The sequence below is a fragment of the Vipera ursinii genome (genome assembly GCF_947247035.1).
Source record: "Vipera ursinii genome assembly, chromosome: 6".
In the NCBI taxonomy this organism is placed as follows: domain Eukaryota; kingdom Metazoa; phylum Chordata; class Lepidosauria; order Squamata; family Viperidae; genus Vipera; species Vipera ursinii.
The window spans coordinates 58,497,931-58,516,453 of record NC_139515.1 but is presented as its reverse complement, the minus strand read 5'-3'; the positions used below and the strand labels follow the sequence as shown (position 1 = coordinate 58,516,453).

The 18,523-nt window shown below is 35.9% G+C and overlaps 1 protein-coding gene across 4 annotated transcripts in view; it reads right to left on the bottom strand.

The window, feature by feature from the left end:
* ATF7IP (activating transcription factor 7 interacting protein) overlaps window positions 1–17,879 on the bottom strand; it is a 127,196-nt gene extending 109,317 nt beyond the window's left edge. For 2 of the 4 annotated variants that reach the window (XM_083366737.1, XM_083366740.1), the window contains exon 1: window positions 17,786–17,879. The gene's annotated coding sequence lies outside the window, so the exon portion shown is untranslated. Of the gene's footprint in view, window positions 1–1,428; window positions 1,587–17,326; window positions 17,342–17,785 lie in introns of those variants that run through there. The other 2 variants (XM_083366739.1, XM_083366738.1) reach the window with 2 other exon arrangements.
* Window positions 17,880–18,523: the final 644 nt, after the last annotated feature.

Sequence of the window (18,523 nt, the reverse complement as noted above, 5' to 3'; positions counted from 1 at the left end):
AAACATATAATTCATAAACTCTTAATTTACTCAAGTTAGCTTTTTAATTGGATATTTAAGGATGAACAAATAGTAATACCCATTAATTTTAACAGGTTAGCGAAGGGATGGTCTGATTTCCTTGATATGATAATGAATGTGGACATATTGCCTCCTCATGGAACCACTTTTTTGAAAACAGACATCCCTTTTGCACTACTGGTAACACCCAATGATACTCTGTTAAGTGCAAGCATGACCACATCTTGTAAAAGGTGTAGGCAAGTTTTGCCCCAAGTGTGTGCATAGTGGTCTGCTCTCTCTTCACGAAAGAAGCAGCATTTTCTTAATTTTTTAAATACTATTAACATTGAAATAAGCAGTCACATATACTACTCCTCAATTACACTATAGCAGAATCTGTTATTAAAAAATGTAGCATTTTTTCCCTTTTAGGTGCAGCATATTTCCTTATTAAAAATACTGGCTTATGATTTAATAGGTATGTCTTTTGATAGAGGCATATTTATTTGAGATGATAATGCCAACCTTATAATTAATAATTAGTAATCCAGTGTCCTGAAGCTGTATCAAACATATCCTCCTAAAAGCACATTAAAAATTAAAACCACCTAATATTCTTTTCCTTCAGTAGGTGGCAGCACTTTACTGAATTTATCTGGTCTCAGAGGTTAGAAGGGGTAGGCCTATTAGCACATGGAAAACAGACTATAAAGGAATACCATACCAGGCCTACACACTAAACTGGTTTCTTGAAAAATTTTAATGAAGAAGGCCATGGCAAATGTCCATGAAGACACCAAACATTGAACTCAAAAGAAATTCTATCTCGTTTCTGAACTTGCGCTATAATTTACCTTTCTTATTTATGCCTCAAAACATTGCTCATACAAACCTAAGATACCATTAATAAATCTGAATAACAAAATAGGAATGTGGACCATAATATTTTTATGTAAGTGAACCTATATCTCAAATGAATGAATATGGACCAAAAACAGAAAAAAATCTAATACTATTTTACAAAATAGCAAAAACAAAAATTTAAGGAGCAATTTTTAGCATCGCTTCTGAGTAAATGCTATTCAAAAATATACTGTTCTATCTTGTTCCAGATACTGAATTCAAAATTATGTTTGTAAATATAGTTACATTAACCTTTATGAATATTAAAATATCAATGTATTTAAAACTGAATACAAAGACTAGCAAACACAGACCTTTTTAACATTAAAGTGACCCTTTGACCCCAATCCTTCACCAAGACTTTTGCAAACCTGCTGGAATAGCCAAACTCCCTAAAATTCTTCACTATAAGCTGAAAACTGAAACAAAAACTTCTGTTCAATAGTTTTACTTCAAAGTCTCATATTTGTATACATATATCCTGAACTAATTCATGAAAAACAAAAACATAATTGCTCTTACCTCTAACATGTGACTGCATCAGATTTGCTCATTAGCATAGTCATGCTAAACTGCTCCAGAGACAATTTCATCAGCCATTTTGAGACTGCACTGTTTCAGCTGCACTGAAAGTGTGATTAAAATGGCTGCAGTGTGTATTCAGTCTCAGCCAGTAAGAACGTAGCAATGTGTGAAACACTTGTCACAAAGCACCTCCCTCCTTATGGAGTATACACTATTAGTGCTATTAGTGCATGTGCTGCAGAGATATGGCACAAGTGCTACAAATAAAAAACTCACAAGGCATAAAGACTGTCTCTGCGAACCAATCGGTAGCTCAGGGTATAATATCTAATCCTAAACTGAATCCAAGCAGCTGCAAGTCCATGTCACATATTATTGACTACAGGAACGAAGCCAAATATTACTGGCAGGCAAGGAATGCTATACAGGAGGAGCCTGATTTCAATTCCTTTTCTTCCTTATGGCATTATAAATTCTGCTTAAATCATTTTCACTACAAATGTTACAAAAGATTTTTTATAAGATGCTACAAAGAAAAAGTATTAGGTTGTTTTTTAATCAACTACATGTTTCCAACATATTGCTTTAACTGAAAGATCAAAAGTAAATTTTAATCCACATCAAACAATTTTTTTAAAAATAGTAAATTGCTATAATCTCACTAGGGAAGGAAGGAAGGAAACAATCAACTAAACTGATAGTAAATTAAATCACACAAGCTTGTCTTAATTCAACAAGCATGTTAATGATCTTATTTTTTTCTCAACATGTGGGATAAAAATCTAATAATAAAGATGTTCTTAAAGAGAATAAATTACAGAAATATTAAATTCTATTCCTGAATTACGGACATGTTAAAGGTTTGTTTCGTATCCTAAGGAGCTATTTAACAAATTTCATTGACCGGATATATATTACCATATTTTCAGTATTGGCAATACATATTTTAGTGCCCCGTGCCTGAGAATAAATTGCTAAATTTTAAATTAATCAGCCCCAAATTATTTTCAGTGATATTGAAAATTAAAACAAACATCATGCAGCACTATTTAAATGTTAAGGTGCCTCATTTTCATTAGCTAAATAAGAGGTAGAAAACCTATGTATTAAGATATTGATATAATGCCCATCCCTGACTCTCTTACCATTGGACATGATGGTTGGAGTTGTTCAGAATTGTAGATTAGCAACGCAGATTTCCTATCTCTAACGTATGTAATCCTAATCTTCACCCTCATTCTTCAGAGACTGAGACAAAAATACTAATACCAAAAGGGCTATATAAATAGATTAAAATATATATGAAACAATCAACCTTTTATCCCATGGGGACCTGGCTTGATGTCAGCAGATTCCATGTTCCATTTAACCTTTTTTACAGCTTCTTTAAGTGACCGATTTTCTTAACTCTTGCAAAGAAAAAGATGCCTGCAGGCACCATATTCTTTTTTAGAAGAGTTTCCGCTTGCAAAACAATAAACTGAATTGGTTACATGGTGAGCTGACACAGCATAACCTCATCGATAAACTTGATGGCCAAACAGGTATTGGTGATTGAACCTGACCATACTTTTGAATATTACTAGCATTAGTTTTTATTTGATATCATTATGTGTATATCTCGATCAATTTTACTACATTATCTAATTCAAGCCAGTCACCTAAATCACAGCAGCAAATAATTTGATAAACAAACTCCAGTACTACCATAATGGAATTCCACTATGATAAGGTAGTGCTGGAGTTTGTTTGCTTATCACATTTATTTGTTGCCCATCTCATGGTTAAGGAACTGTGAGTGGCTTGAGTTAGATAATAGTTCTAGCTTTATTATGATCCTGCAAAAAGTGTTTAGGGGGCTTTTAAAATATTAGGAGACAAGTCTTTGTAACTTGAGAGGTAGTCACTTCTAAAGAGGAGGAGCTAGATGGAGCTAGATAACCATTTCACCATTAAAGCATGAAATGGTGATTCTGACAAATGGCAAAATAAGCAATTTTAATTGCACAGTCAAGCTGCACACAGGAATATGAGTTGCAATCAGATTGTTCAAATCATTTGTAAGGAAAGCCTGGAAAGTCAATGCTAACAGTTTTAACTGGCACAATCAATGTAGAAATGTGGTATGAAGGAAAAAAAGGGAAAGGTTTAAGGCAGGGCTTTTCAACCTTTTCATCCATTGTACCACTTTTAGGATATGGCAATGTCCGAGTACCACCAGTCGCCTAGCAAGGTGTCAAAAACTTGATGACACCCCCCCAAAAAAGAAAAAAGCGATGAAATACAGGTAGTCCTCGACTTACAACAGTTCGCTTAGTGACTGTTCAAAGTTACAATGGCACTGAAAAAAGTGCCCCCCAAGCCACAGCCAAGCAAGACACCTGCCTGCCCACCCGGCGGCGCTCTTCCTCCTCTCTGAAGTTTTCATTGTTGTGAGCATTTCTGATGAGGATTGGCAGCGGGGGTGGGGTGGGTGTTTGGTTTTTATTCCCCCCCCCGTCTGCTGGGTGGTTGCAGCAAGTTTTGGTCACTTCACATGACGCTGGGACATTGTGACCGTCATAAATATGAATCAGTTGCCAAGCATCTGAATGTAAATCACAACACCCTGGAGATGCTGCAACATTCCAGCTGATTGGCGCTTCTTCTGGGCTCAGCAGACGTGCTGGGATCACCGCCGAGCTCCAGCTGGAGCCTGGCGCTGATCCTGGCGCTTCCACTGAGACCTGACAACCCCAAAGTGCCAATCAGCTGAAAAGCGGCACTGATCCTGGCGCTTCTACTGAGCCCTGACAGCCCTGCAGCTCCAGCCGTCTCTCGCTCTGGCTTGTGCAGTGCTGCCACTGGTTCAGCTCATTCCCCTCCCCCGCTACCACTTTTCTAGGATGGTCGTGTACCACCTGCCAGGTGCCAATGTACCACAGGTGGTACCCGTACCACTGGTTGAAAAGCCCTGGTTTAAGGCCACACTGACTGGTTAGTTTGGACCAAAGACGAACACAACTGAAAGAGGAATTACTTGGCTGCCTCCCAGAAGGAAATGATCAAATATTATGGTTATAAGGGAAAAGTTGCATATTCATGTGGTTTTATTAACGAAAGAACTTAGAAAAAAAATCACTGATTAAACTCCAAATTTTACACTGTCAGTGATAACAGTGGTTGATAGTTTTGAAAAGAGGAGTAAGAACGAACTATCAGAATAAAAAAAACAGGGCACTAAGCTTGATTTGTCCACATTAATCTGAGGCAGCAGGAACACACCCACCTACAAATCCGAGGAAGACAGCTGGAGGACCATCTTCACTGAATACCAGATCAGAGAATCACAGTTGAATGTCATTGTGACAGATGGACAACAAAAATATCAAAATCTGAAACAGATTATATACAGTAAACAATTGTAGACCTAAAAAAGAACCCTAAGGCTTGATGGGGAGCTACCTTGCAATATTGCAATTCAATGTACTGCAAGCACGAAACAACAGAACAAAGTCACACTAGTGTCTTGAACTTTAAAAGAGTTGATTTCAACAAACGTAGAGGATGCTTGGGAAGGATTTCATAGATGGAAAAACTCAAAGGGAAACCAAAACAAAAAACTTGGGAAACTTTGAAAAGTAAGATTATAAAAGCCCAGTTTAGCACAATACCACTGAAGAAGAAAAATAAGAGATCCCAGAAGAAACCAGCATGGCTGCATAAAGAATTCTCTGATATACTGAAAGGCAAAAAGGATGAGTATAAAAAATGGAAAGAGGGGCACATAACTAAGGCAGAATATCAGCATATAGCTCAAACCTGCAAACATGAAGTCATGAACGCTCAGAATGATCTAAGATTTGCAACAAATGTCAAAAATAATTTGAAAAGCTTCTTTCAACATGTAAAATGTAAGAAAAAAGGCAAGGAAATGATTGGGCTCCATTAACGGAGAAAATGGCAAGAGGTTGAGGAGCAACAGGGAGAAAGTGGACGTGTTTAACTCATTTTCTTTGTATCTTTACACAAAAGAAACAGTCCAACATATCAAATGCAAGTATTATAAAAAAGATTAGGAATACAAGTTAAAATGGGGAAAAATGGCAAGAGAACACCTATCCACACTACAATAATTCAAATCACCAGGCAAAGATGGATTATATTCCAGGGTATGAAGGAGTTGGAAGACATGATCTCAGAACCACTGAACCATATGATCCTGGAGCACTGGGGTACTGGAAAAGAACAGAGAATCAACTGAAAAAGAGCTGATATGGTTCCCATTTTCAAAAGGGGGGGAAATGACCCAAGAAACTACAGACCAATCAGCCTGACATCAATACCTGGGGAGATTCTGGAAAGAATCAAACACCTAGAGGCAAGCAAAGTTATAACCAGAAGCCAACATGGGTTTGTCAAAAACAGATCATGCCAGACAAATCTGATTGTATTTTTTGGCAAAATGGACTGGTGAAATACTGTGCATAATTTATTTGGATTTCAGTGAGACATTTGATAAAGTAGACCACAATCTACTACATAAGATAGAAAAATGTGGATTTGACAGCATCACCACCAGATGGATTCGTAATTGGCTGACCAACTGTACTCAAAGTGTAGTCTTCAATGGGACTACATCTACGTGGAGGGAAGTATGCAGTGAGCCACCTCAAAGTTTTGTCTTAAACCCAGTGCTTTTTAGCATCTCCATAAATGATTCAGATTATGAGATAGAAGAGGAACTCATCAAATTTGCAGATAACACCCAGCTGGCAGAAAAGGCGAACACTCCAGAAGACAGCCTCTAGACAGACTTGAACACTGGACCTTACCCAACAAAATGAAAGCCAATGTGAAGTTTTTATACTTAGGCAAGAAAAACCAAATGGAGTTATAAAATAATTGGTACATGGACTTCCGGTTTGCCACGCAGCCGTCATGGACGGCTGGGAGACTTGCTCTCTCTCCCCTGTCCAGTTTTGCTTCACTGGGGGACCCTGAAAAGGGCCGAAAGTCGCCCTGAACAGGCGACTAGCTAGGAGGGGCTCTCGCTGGACTGCTGGCGATCCCTCCAAACCGGCGGATGAAAGCACCAGCCATAGAAATATGGCTCATCCCTAGGCTGCTAACAGCCGGTCACACTCTCCATCAGGCAACTTTAAAGCAGCGCAGAAAATACTGGGTGAGATCTATCTCTTTTATACCCTAATTATTTTTTGTACCTGCATAAGTTGCTAAGTATTCCCCCCCCCACATGGAGAAGGGATATTTTACCCCTTCCTCCAGAAACAGCTGGTGACTGGCCACCCAGGGGAGTTTTTTAAAAAAAAAGTTGAAAAAACATTGGATCCAAATTGGAACTTTACTTTTAAAATTGGTGGACTATAAAAATCTTAATTCTCTATTTTTTATTTTTTTCTGATTTTCATTTTATACTTTTACTGAAGATCTGGGTTTTTATCTTCTAAAACAAGAAAAAAACTGAAAAGATCAAAAGAACTCTGTGATGACGTCTTGTGGCTAAATGTGAGATTGCAGCCTGTCATTATTATTAGTGAAGAGAGACTTGTTTACAACTCAGAAAGTAGATAAGATATGTGCAACCTTGAGAAATTAGCTGCAAGAAACTCAGCCCTGCTTTCTATCCAGTGGATTTTTTTATTATAAGCCTGTAGTTTAATATACTATAATGGAAGAAAAACAAGAATGGACTTTTTCTGCAGAGAAGGAACAGGAAATACTTTGTATGTTAAAAGTGTTAATCCAAACTCTTCGCATAACTGAGGATCAATTAAGAAATGGCAGGAAAAAACAAGAAAGCAGCCAGGATACGCAAACTCAAACTACGACTATAACTGAAGAATTCTCTACACAGAACTCTACAGAAAAATTGGAACAATTAAATACTATGACAGAAGATGTTACTATTCAACAAACACAGATGATGGAAGATACAGAAAAGAAGTTGAAAAAAGAGAAAAAAGAAAAGACTCCATAAATCTGAAGGAACCTGAGGATCAAAAAGAAGAGCAAATGAAAGAGAAGATAAATACTCCGGGACAGTCACATCGAGATGGAAAAACAAGTAGACAACTGGCTAGAGTTGTTAGTTCTTTCAAAAAATGGCAATTGGATGGTCTCTTCAACGTCAAATGATAGCCACAACAATACAAGGAGATCTGCTTGATGACTTAGAAGCAAAGACACAGAAGATGATTTGGCAAAGAAAAAAAGCCAGAATAAGACTGAAAAGGAATGGGGTTGGGATCCACATATGGGATTTAAAATAGAATAGACCCAAATAAATAAGACATGTATTCTGAATATAAGATATTGTAATGTCTTGAAAAAAAGAAAATTTTGGTTATGTAAAATTTAGAAGCATAAATACTAAAATAAGAATGGTATATTGTGTTATTAATTTGCTAAGATGGAATTTATATATAAGGTATATATTCTAAACACTAGATTTTGTGAGGAACTGTCATAAAGGAATTGTGGTTAATTAAAAATTTGGGAAAAATAAATAAAAATCATTAAATTTAAATATTAAGGGAAAACTAAAACTGAGAAAAGCTTATTAGATTACTGACTGGCTATATAGTAGATATAGAGAGGGGGGAAAAAGAAATATGAAATATGAAAATAAAAGAAACTTTGGTCATTAAAATTGAGATTTTAGGAGACCTAAGAAAATGTTACCGTATATTCTTAATTTGCTGATACAGATTGCTAGAACTTATATAGATAAGAGCTATACTTTAAACATTAGGCTGTGGGGGAACTGTGATAGAAATTGGGGTCATTTAAAACTTGGAAATTATAACAATCAACATTAAATTTAAAACACCAATGGAAAATTAAAATTAAGAAAAACCTATGTTACTGTCTAAAAGTTTGAATGTTAAATTAATTAAGATATGCATAAATTGAAGATTATTGGTGAATATTAGAAAGTTATTATTTTGCATGATTGGTTTGTGAAAGAGACACGTATATTAAGGGGGAAAGGGAGAGAATTAGTTACTGTCAAATTTTGAGAGCGGTATGGATGATATTCAATTGTAATGGAATTATTGTACCCAGTCACCACGCTGCTTTTCCAATATGTGAATGTAATATGAGAAAATTAATTAAAAAACTTGTAAACAAATAACAATTGGTATCTGGCTCAACATTACCTGTGAGAGGGATCTCGGAGTCCTAGTGAACAACCACTCAAATATGAGCCAGCAGTGTTCTGCCAAAAAAGCTAACATAGTCCTAGGCTGCATTAACACAGGGATAGAATCAAGATCACTTGTCCAGTTTTGAGTGGCACAATATAAAAAGTTGTTGAGACTCTGGAAAGAGTGTGGAGAAGACCACAAAGATTATTAGGGGACTGGAGGCTAGAACATATGATGAATAGTTGCACGAACTGGATATGTCTAGTCCAATAAAGAGAAGGACTGGCGATGACATGATATCAGCCTTCCAATATGTAAAGGGCTACCACAAAGAAGAGGGAGTCAAGGGTAGGACAAGAAGCAATGGATGGAAACTTATCAAGGAGAAATCCGCCTGGAAATAAGGAGAAATTTCCTGGTAGTGAGAACAATTAACTAGTGGAAAAAATTGCCTCCAAAAGTTGTGGATGCTTCATCACTGCATGTTTTCAAGAGATTGGACAGCCATTTGACTGGAATGGCATAGGGACTTGAGCAGAGGGTTGGACTAGAAGACTTCCTAGGTCCTTTCCAATGCTTTCTTCTATATAACCCCGAGGAACATGCACAGATAAAAAGTTTAGAGCAAAGTCCTTTCTATATAATCAAAAAAGTACAATGGGAAATACATAACATTAACCATACAACCAACACTTATTAAAGCTAAACAAGATAGCAGAATTCAGTGATCAAAGAGGGCTCCTGTGACAAGTCCAACAACACCAATACCAAGCCAATGATTGATGGCTTGCCTTACTCAACAGCAAATCATAACTTAAAGCAGTTGAGATCAAATAGAATTTACACAACAGAACCTGGCTGAAATGGCTCAGGAGGTTATTTACTGACCAATAAGAACTTAAGAAAGACTTTATTAACTATCAATGAAGCATTCCATGAAGTTTTTTTTAAAGAGTATGAAGATAGGCATATTTCAGGGAATTTGGAAAATGTCTGAGCTAATTTTTTAATTGGACAATTATAATGCCCTTCAAAATTATAGAAGTAGGTGGAAACCAGATTTTCAATGTCTTATCTGCATTTTAATACAAGGCAGGAAGAAAGGGAACAATGTTTAACAATAATTCTTTGTGTATCTAACAGAAATGCTCTGATCAGCAGAAATCCAGCACCAAAAAATTGTCCAGCAGCAGGTAGCTATTTAGTAAAGAATCCATGAATAATGATTGGGTTATATTTGCTTTGCCACTCAATTTTCATTATCTCAGTAAATAAAAGGGTAAGACCATTTAGATCAGACATGTCAAACACAAGGCCCGGGGGCCGGATGCGGCCCGCGAAGTAGTTTCATGTGGCCCGCGAAGCCATCTTGGAAAGAATGAGGGAACGGCCCCCACTGCCTTGGCCCTGGCCCAGAGACCCTCCTTCTGCCAGAGACCCTCAGATCTGTCCCACTCCTGCCCAGGCCCCCATAGGCACCCTTGATGTGAACGATGTAGAGCTGGCCACGCCCACCCAGTAGGCCATACGCACTCTAGCCACGTCCACCCAGTAGGCCATGCCCACACTGGCCATACCTACCTGGCCCCCTGAGGGCAACCGCAATGCTGATGCGGCCCTCAATGAAATTGAGTTTGACATCCCTGATTTAGATGTACCTTTGCTATTATTCTAAACATTCTCTCCCCTCTCACCAGATGCAATTATGTTATAGTAGAATACATTATACTGCAGGAAGAGGAGATGGGTAGTTTTTTTCAAGACTTCCAAGCTTATTTTGACTACAATTGTCAAATTGTAGGCTGTTTTCTTCTAAAACATTAGCTTTGAGTGGGTCACAAGATTTTCCTTAATAAAAAGGAAAGCAATGAAAACATGTAGACAAAAAAAAATCTTCTACACAAATTTGTTCTTGAGCGGATGTTGAATATATAATTCAAATAGCTTTTTGAAAGAGAGGGTAAGAACCTAATACATGGATATCCTCCATACTGTGAGAATATTCTGCTGGTCCAGACTGCTTACGGTACTTGTATAAGATAGAAATCTAAATTCAGAAGTGAACTACAGATATGTCCATAAAAGACAATTTTAAAGCACAATATAAAAAATCTAATTTAAGAGTTAGTGGGAAGGAGATCCTCCAATCAACTAGCTACAATTCACTTTTACCAAACACTGGGTATGATTCAAAAACATGGTAAACAATAAAAAATGAAACAATCAAGATATGTTGATTATGCACCTGAATTACTTTCTACTGCATTTTGCACCCCATTTCCCCCCCAAAAAAGTTAATTAGATATTGTTATCAGTTTTCTGAGGTTTTGATAAAAACTCAAATTTATATTCTGCTCTGCCCCCAACAGGTTTGGGCAGCACAAGCATTTAGATATGAAATTAGCCATTCTGTCTAGACCTATAAACATATATTTATATAATTAATTTTTATCATGATTGCTCTAGCACTTTCAATGATGTTCAAGGGACAAGATATGAATGCAGATCTTGGAGTTCTGGATCTGATAAATGGAATTATTGTTACAGAAAGAACTATACAAGCTAAAGGACTGTATTTCTGGATGTTGTATAATATATTTTAATGGTTTGCCTGAATTATATACTTTAACCAATATTTAAAATAATTCATAAAAGTTTTAAAGAATCTAAACATAAACAGTTACTTGTAATATAAAAAACTACATTCAGTATATTCATAAAATTAGTTTCCATGTGAACTAAATAAAAATGTCTATGGATTTTTTTAAAAAAAAAATATGGCTATACTCTTCTTTGCTATTTAAAAATATCCTGCATTTTTTCATTATGATTACTATTAATATATAATATGTTCTAAGAAAGAACCAAGGATTGAATAAAATTTAAACTTTTAAAATTACATAAAACATTATCTTCTGTTGCTGACAAATAAAAGGCCTACCTCACAAATTGCATCAACTTTCAAAACAAAGTTAAGTCTTAAATTCAATGAAATATTAGATTGTGAAGTTAAACAGATTCGTTCAATAATATAGGAATAAATTCAATGGTAATACTAAATTTTGTAAGGAAATATGCAAAGGAGCAATATTAAACTCATTCACAGGGTAATATATGATGAGGACTGTTTGGAACTGCTCACAATTCAGCAACATTATTTGTGGATTATCTATGCTGTTTTAAGCAAAATTTTAAAGGTTAGTGCTTATACTTGAGTATCGCGTAAGAATACTGATACCACTCAAATAGGCAGCATATGCAATTATTGTCTTAAGAAATTTTACTCTAAAATTCATGTTAATATTATTAAATAATAATAGGTCCAGACAAGTGTTTTTTGTTATGCTGCTTATATTGCGCTAATTTGAAGCTTCCTTTCAAGTCTTGTATAAAAAGACATATTTACTAATGGTCAGATACAAGCTAAGAAAAACTAATACCCAATTTTCATACACAGGCTGGAACCTCAGGGGGAAGTTCTGAATACTGTAGAGCAGGAGTGTCAAGCTAGTGGCCCGTGGGCTGTATGCATCACACAGGCCACGCACACCCCAGCTCTGCAAAGGCAAAAAAAAAAAAGCCATGATATGTGACGTGATGCGATCAAGTTTGACACTCGTGCTGTAGAAGGAAATTTTTCAACATATTGTTTTTTTCTCTCAGTCATGGAACTATTGTTATATGTGATAATTTACAGATACCCAAGAGAAAATTATTTATACATTGCAATATATGTTTCCTAACTTTAAATAATGTAACTTTTAAAAGTTGATCATTTCTATTTTTAATATTTTCTTTAAAAACATAAGATATATTACATAATTAAATCATGGAAAAATGGCAGTATTTCCATCTTATAGCATATGCCTAAATAAAAATTACATTTTGATACTGCTTTGAACTTTAAACAAAGATGGGATCACAAGTTCCTTAATAGGGATCAACCCTGCAATTATTATTAATAACAACTGAAAATGTTCTTATTTAATTTACATCTATCATTATAATAGTTGATCATAATGAATGACATACTTTTAAAATCACTAGTCAAGATTTTGGCAGAATACCTTATGGTGATTGGAAGGGAAAAAATTCTTTCACATCACTGTTGAATTATTAATCAAACACACTTATGTTAGTGTTTTGTTGTCATGTAATATTTTATGGGTACAATGGGTATAATAGTATACAGTACATGCTTAACAATATTTTCCCCCTAATGGATGGAGATCATTAGCCAAGTTCTGTGAAACGGAGTTCTTTCAATTATTAAGCCACCTTTATATTCACGAGACACTGAGCTTTATATCATTTGGATGTGGTCACTTAACAGCATATAAAAAGGAAAACAAAACAACAGAGCTGTCAGCAAGTCAGGAGATAGCTGCAAATGTAGAGGATTACACACTGTATTGTACAGTTTAGTAAAATGCAAATATTTAACTTTCTACATACCTTTTTATTTATGCTACTTGTTATTTATGGTATTGTAAACTACCCAGAGTTATTTGGTAGTGAAATGGGTGAGATACAAATTCAGTAATAAATATTACTTCTACTGCACTGTTGCTATATATGCAGTTTGGTGCATCTACTATAATGTAATAAAAAATACAAAATTTATAAAAAACAAAAAACTCTCCAAATTCACAAAGTATACCATCCTTGATATTGTAAAATGTTAGAATATTTAAGTTGACAATTTGGAATATTAAGAAATATATGAATCATTTTTTCTTGGCAGTTTCAGTCAATTTAATTCATCAAATTTTCAAGGGTGAAGCAGACTTCTCTGACACTATGGGTGAGGGAACATATATGTCTGTTTGTTAACAGTACATAGTTGTTGCATTTATACATCTGTGAAGTTTAATGTTCTGGCTAGGAGGCACACCAACAGCAAAGTACAGAACAGGAAGTTGGATCAACCAATCAGCACACACCTAGTTCGGATTTGCAAGTTGTTTATGTCGGCCCATCTATGGCCATCTGCAACTATGCCTACTCGACCCCCCTTTGAAGTGTAGGTATGTGTTGATAGCTAGGGGCAGTTGCGGGAAAATAAATCAGCCTCTACTAGTTTACTACTTTTTCAGCAAAATGGTTTCTTCCTACTTCCTAAATGTGTTATAGAGCAGGGGCCATGGCATGCCAGCAACTGGTCCACACAAACAAGCAAAGCCCATCTGTTGGATACAGGCAGCACACAAAACCATGCACTCTCCGGTCTGTGGAAATATTTCTCTCCACAGAACCAGTCCGTTGCCCAAAAGGTTGAGGACCTCTGTTATAATTGGGACTCAGAGCAACTTGGAGAGGGTGAAAGAGACATAGAAGGAAATAGAAGTTTCACTGCATGACTAAAAATAACATTTGATGTAACCTTATGAGTTAAAATTCCCTAGGTTAAAGTAACCACCACAATGAAGTATTGCAATGTATATAAATATATGTCAAGCTTCTAAGCTTCCATATTCTCTTCATAAATTCTCTATTATCTTGCTTTTCCATTCATCTATTTAAGCCAGCAGTCATAAACATTAAGAATATAAAATCTTCAGAGGCTGTTTAGAATTCTTCTCTTTATACACTTTGCTTCTTTTTTATTCTCTTTTATATATCTGCAAATATTGGGGATTTACCCTGCAAGCCTCATGAAAAACGCTTATTGTGTCTGGATGGTGGCTGTTTTAACTGACATAATGAATCTCAGAAAATAGTATTGATAATAAATTAAGGTAAAGGTTCCCCCGCACATGCATGCTAGTCGTTTCCAACTCTAGGGGCATCTCCATTTCAAAGCCAAAAAGCCAGTGCTTGTCCAAGGACGTCTCCGTGGTTATGTGGCCGGCATGACTAGACGCCAAAGGCGCACGGAACGCTGTTACCTTCCCACCGTAGTGGTCCCTATTTTTCTACTTGCATTTTTACGTGCTTTCGAACTGCTAGGTTGGCAGAAGCTGGGACGAGTAACAGGCGCTCACTCTGTTACGCGGCACTCGGGATTTGACCCGCCAAACTGCTGACCTTCTGATCGACAAGCTCAGCATCCTAACCCACTGAGCCACCGCGTCCCTTGATAATAAATTACAAGGTTATAATTTATACATTTCTATTATCTTTATTTAATAAACAATAATTACTATTATCTCATACTATTTATCATTGGCTATTTAGGATTTTTGTATATTTTGATTTATAAGTTTTTGTTCTTATCTGACACATAGTTGACAGTGTAATTTTAATTTAAATAAATTAGGCCTTAATAATCAATTTTGAAAGCGTTGAGGAAAGTTTCCAAACATTTCTAGTCAACAGTCACTCAAGAGGCTCATGCTGTGTCTCACCTTCTCTATGAAATGGGCAATTTGTTACAAATGGGATTTTATGAGCACACTCACAAACAACTTCCATGGGGCAACAATGGTGATATCTATTTACTGGAACGGAAACTCAGCATGTTGGCCCTAGTTACTTCCTTAGTCTCAACAATCTATCAGATTGGTTACCGCATTCCACTGAGTAACTTTAGGCAAAATAATTTATGATAACCCAAAATATTGTAAACCAATCTAAAATATGTTCTTAGGAATGCATCTTTTTTCTAACAAAACAAAACAAAAGTCAAAGGGGGAAGATTAGAATCAGATTAATCCAGCAACAACTGAAAATACCACTTTCCCTTTATACCTGAACATATGGAGTTTGAAAAATTACTTAACAAACAAAAGGTTTTCCTCACTGTTAAAAGATCGAATCTTTTTGTCCCCATTAGACAAAAATAATATGTGAAAGTAATTTAGAATATTTTTCCAGCATGTTTTGCCTGGAAGAAAAAAAATAGCATTTGCAATTCTTTTTCCTTATATTAGAGCTAAATTAGCTAAAAATGAAACTGGTTTTTTTTTCTAATGAGAATTATGTTAAATCTATTTAGCCATTCTTACACTATCAATATTAACCTACCTCACAGAGTTGTTGTGCATATTAAATCTTGGCATCATTCTAATGTAATTTGAGATCTTTTGACAGAATGGAAGAATATAAATTAAAAAAAAATAAAGCTTCCTCCATAGAACAAATCAGAAGAATATCATTTCCTCTCCAAGATTAAGAACAAATATTATTTTATAAACATGCCATTTATAAAACTTGAAATTATGGATAAACATGAAATAAAAATAAATTGATATACAGAGCAGGATTTTCCCCAAAACATTATAGCAGTGTCCACACACACATCCAAGTAGGACACTGGTGTGTCATTTCCCCTTTGTGCTTCTTGCACACAGAGACACCAAGACATAACACCATAATGAATGATCAATGTGCATTTCAACATTCACTCTTCTTTCCATTGCAATGCATAAGAATGAAAGATATACATATACATGACAGTTTTTCTATTACTTCACAATAAACTGGTACGTAATCCTTGTGTACAAGGAAATTTGGGACCTTTTAATTACTTATTCACACAGATTATGCCCATAGTTTGAGGTTTCCTTTAAATCTCAGCATCAATGTGTTTTCCACAACAGAAACTAAAAACCACCTACCATGTTTCAGATTGGATAGCATATTTACTGTTAAATTCAAGTAATTTTGCTGATAATACTATGCTAGTTTTTAAATAAAAGCAAGAAAACTTATTTATGAATAAAACAGACACTGATAATGCAAAACAAAGAGAGTTGTCTTATTTATCTTAGAAAAAAGGTAGAGGCCATAAAGCAGTGTAGAAATTTTAAGTTAAATATTTTCAAATACTATTAATTTTGCTATAATTGTTATATTTATAAACATGGCAAAACTGCCATACTATTATATACCACTTTCCCAAAATTAAAAAAAACTCATAAATCAGCACAAAAAGTTCCAGAAAATACTTGTGTGGTATTTCGATTTTAAATTACAAAATTATAGTAATTTTACAGGTTTCTATTTATTCTATAATAAATAAATGAGAATTAAAGTATTTTATTCTCCCCAAGATTTTTTTTATACTCTAGCAGTATTGCCAGTAGTCTCCCATCTCATTTAAAATTATTTTTGTCAATTATTTCAAACATTTTTAGCAGCAAAGTTATAAAAACACAGTATCATTTCTAACAAATACCTTTTCTAATTAAGACCACTTATATTTATAAATCAAAATAACTATTTTTCTCTTACAGACATGTAAATGTTTTGTGTATGCATTTGTGTAAATGCACACAAATAAAGGCAGAAACATTAACATATATTAACATTATATAGATTGCAAAGATACACAAGATACCACTTTTTGTAAATTCAACTCTTGGAACACAATCCACAACTGTATCTTTTACTGTAATAAAAAGGTTATATTATTTGTTGTCCAATCATCCAAATAGCAAAATGAGAATTAACTACTCTTACATACTACTACAAACTCAATTTTGAAAGTAATAAGAAGATTAAGATATAGTCTATTCTTTAAGACCTCTGTCAGTACTTTCACTTTGTGTATTTAGCTCCTTCTCAGGGCTACAAATTAGGACATTTTTTAAACTGAACGTATACAACTAATCAATAACCAAGTATTTATATTTTAATGAATTAAAAAAAATCAAATCTGTTTTTAAAAGAGAAACAATACTGTCCCACAGTACTTACTTTAAACTCAAATAGAAACATCAAAAAACGGCACCAACCCAACCACTATAATTTCAGACAGACTTCAGCAGCAGAGATGTAAATTAAAATAATACAGCACTAACCGATTACATGAGACCAAATCAGATGTCCTCGATTGCTCATAAATCGGGAAAATGGCCGCGTCCTCTGAAGAAAAACCTCCTCGTCGTCCAACACTAGAAACGAGGGTTTCAGGCGCGCTTATGCAATGCGCATGCTCAGGCATATACTTCCTGCCATGATAGAGGAAACCGCCACCCATCAACCAGCGGTGGGAGGGGGTAAAGAGCGAGCGGAAACTACCGCCAGGAGCAGCACTGAGGGCTCCGGAAATTTTTCACCGCATCAGCGATTCGGACGAGGCAAATCGGAGGGGGGTCGACAAAAAGGAGAAAGTCTTTCGCCACAAAAGATGCCTGAAGAGAGTTATCTTTAGGTTTACTACTTGCGGCTGGCTGCCACCGTTTCCAAAACAAAACCTGATCTGTATCCAAAACCCTCTCCCTCCCTCCCTCCCTCCCCTCTGGGATTTGCAGCAGTACCTGCGAGTAGAAGTCTTTTCGCCGCCTGTGGTTCAGAGCGCTGCTTACAAGTACTCCCGTCCGCTTCCACTGCCGCCGATGATTCAAAAAAAAAACCCCACAGCCTACAGCATGTGCTGGGCCGTTATGCAAATGAGCTGTGAAATCCCCTCCCACTCTCTTAGCCACACCTCCTTCGAAAAAGCTGAGGGGGCGGATGTGCGAACTGCATTTTTTCGCCGGCCAATCGGCGGATCGGCCGTTTCAAACGGTTATGCAAATATTCCACAATTACTTAGCATATTTTGCTGGAAACTCCTCCCTTTCTTGCAGTAAGGAAATTATTGGCTTGAGCGACAGATAGTTGGTAAGCGAGTTAAGGTGGAACGGAAATCCTTGTTGATTGTTAAGCTAGAAATGGACGCCAGTGGTAGCAGGAGAAAGCGCTGCTACAGTTTACGAAGCTGACAAAGGTCTCCGCTGGATCAGTTGGAGATAGTTCGCTGTGTCTGGGTCTCTTTGAAATCAACGTGTTTTTGAAGACAAGCTTCGTGTTTTATACTGTTTCAGAGGAGTCCCCGCTCCTCAGTGTCAGTTTACAATTTCTGCATTACATGCTAAAAGTAATGAATAATGTTGATACACTTCGCAGGTAACTATTGTAAAATTAAGCTACCATAGAGCTATTGCTTGTGACATATTTGGAATATCAGTTATGTTTTTATAGTTATATTCTCACAGGCATTCTATAGTGGCTAC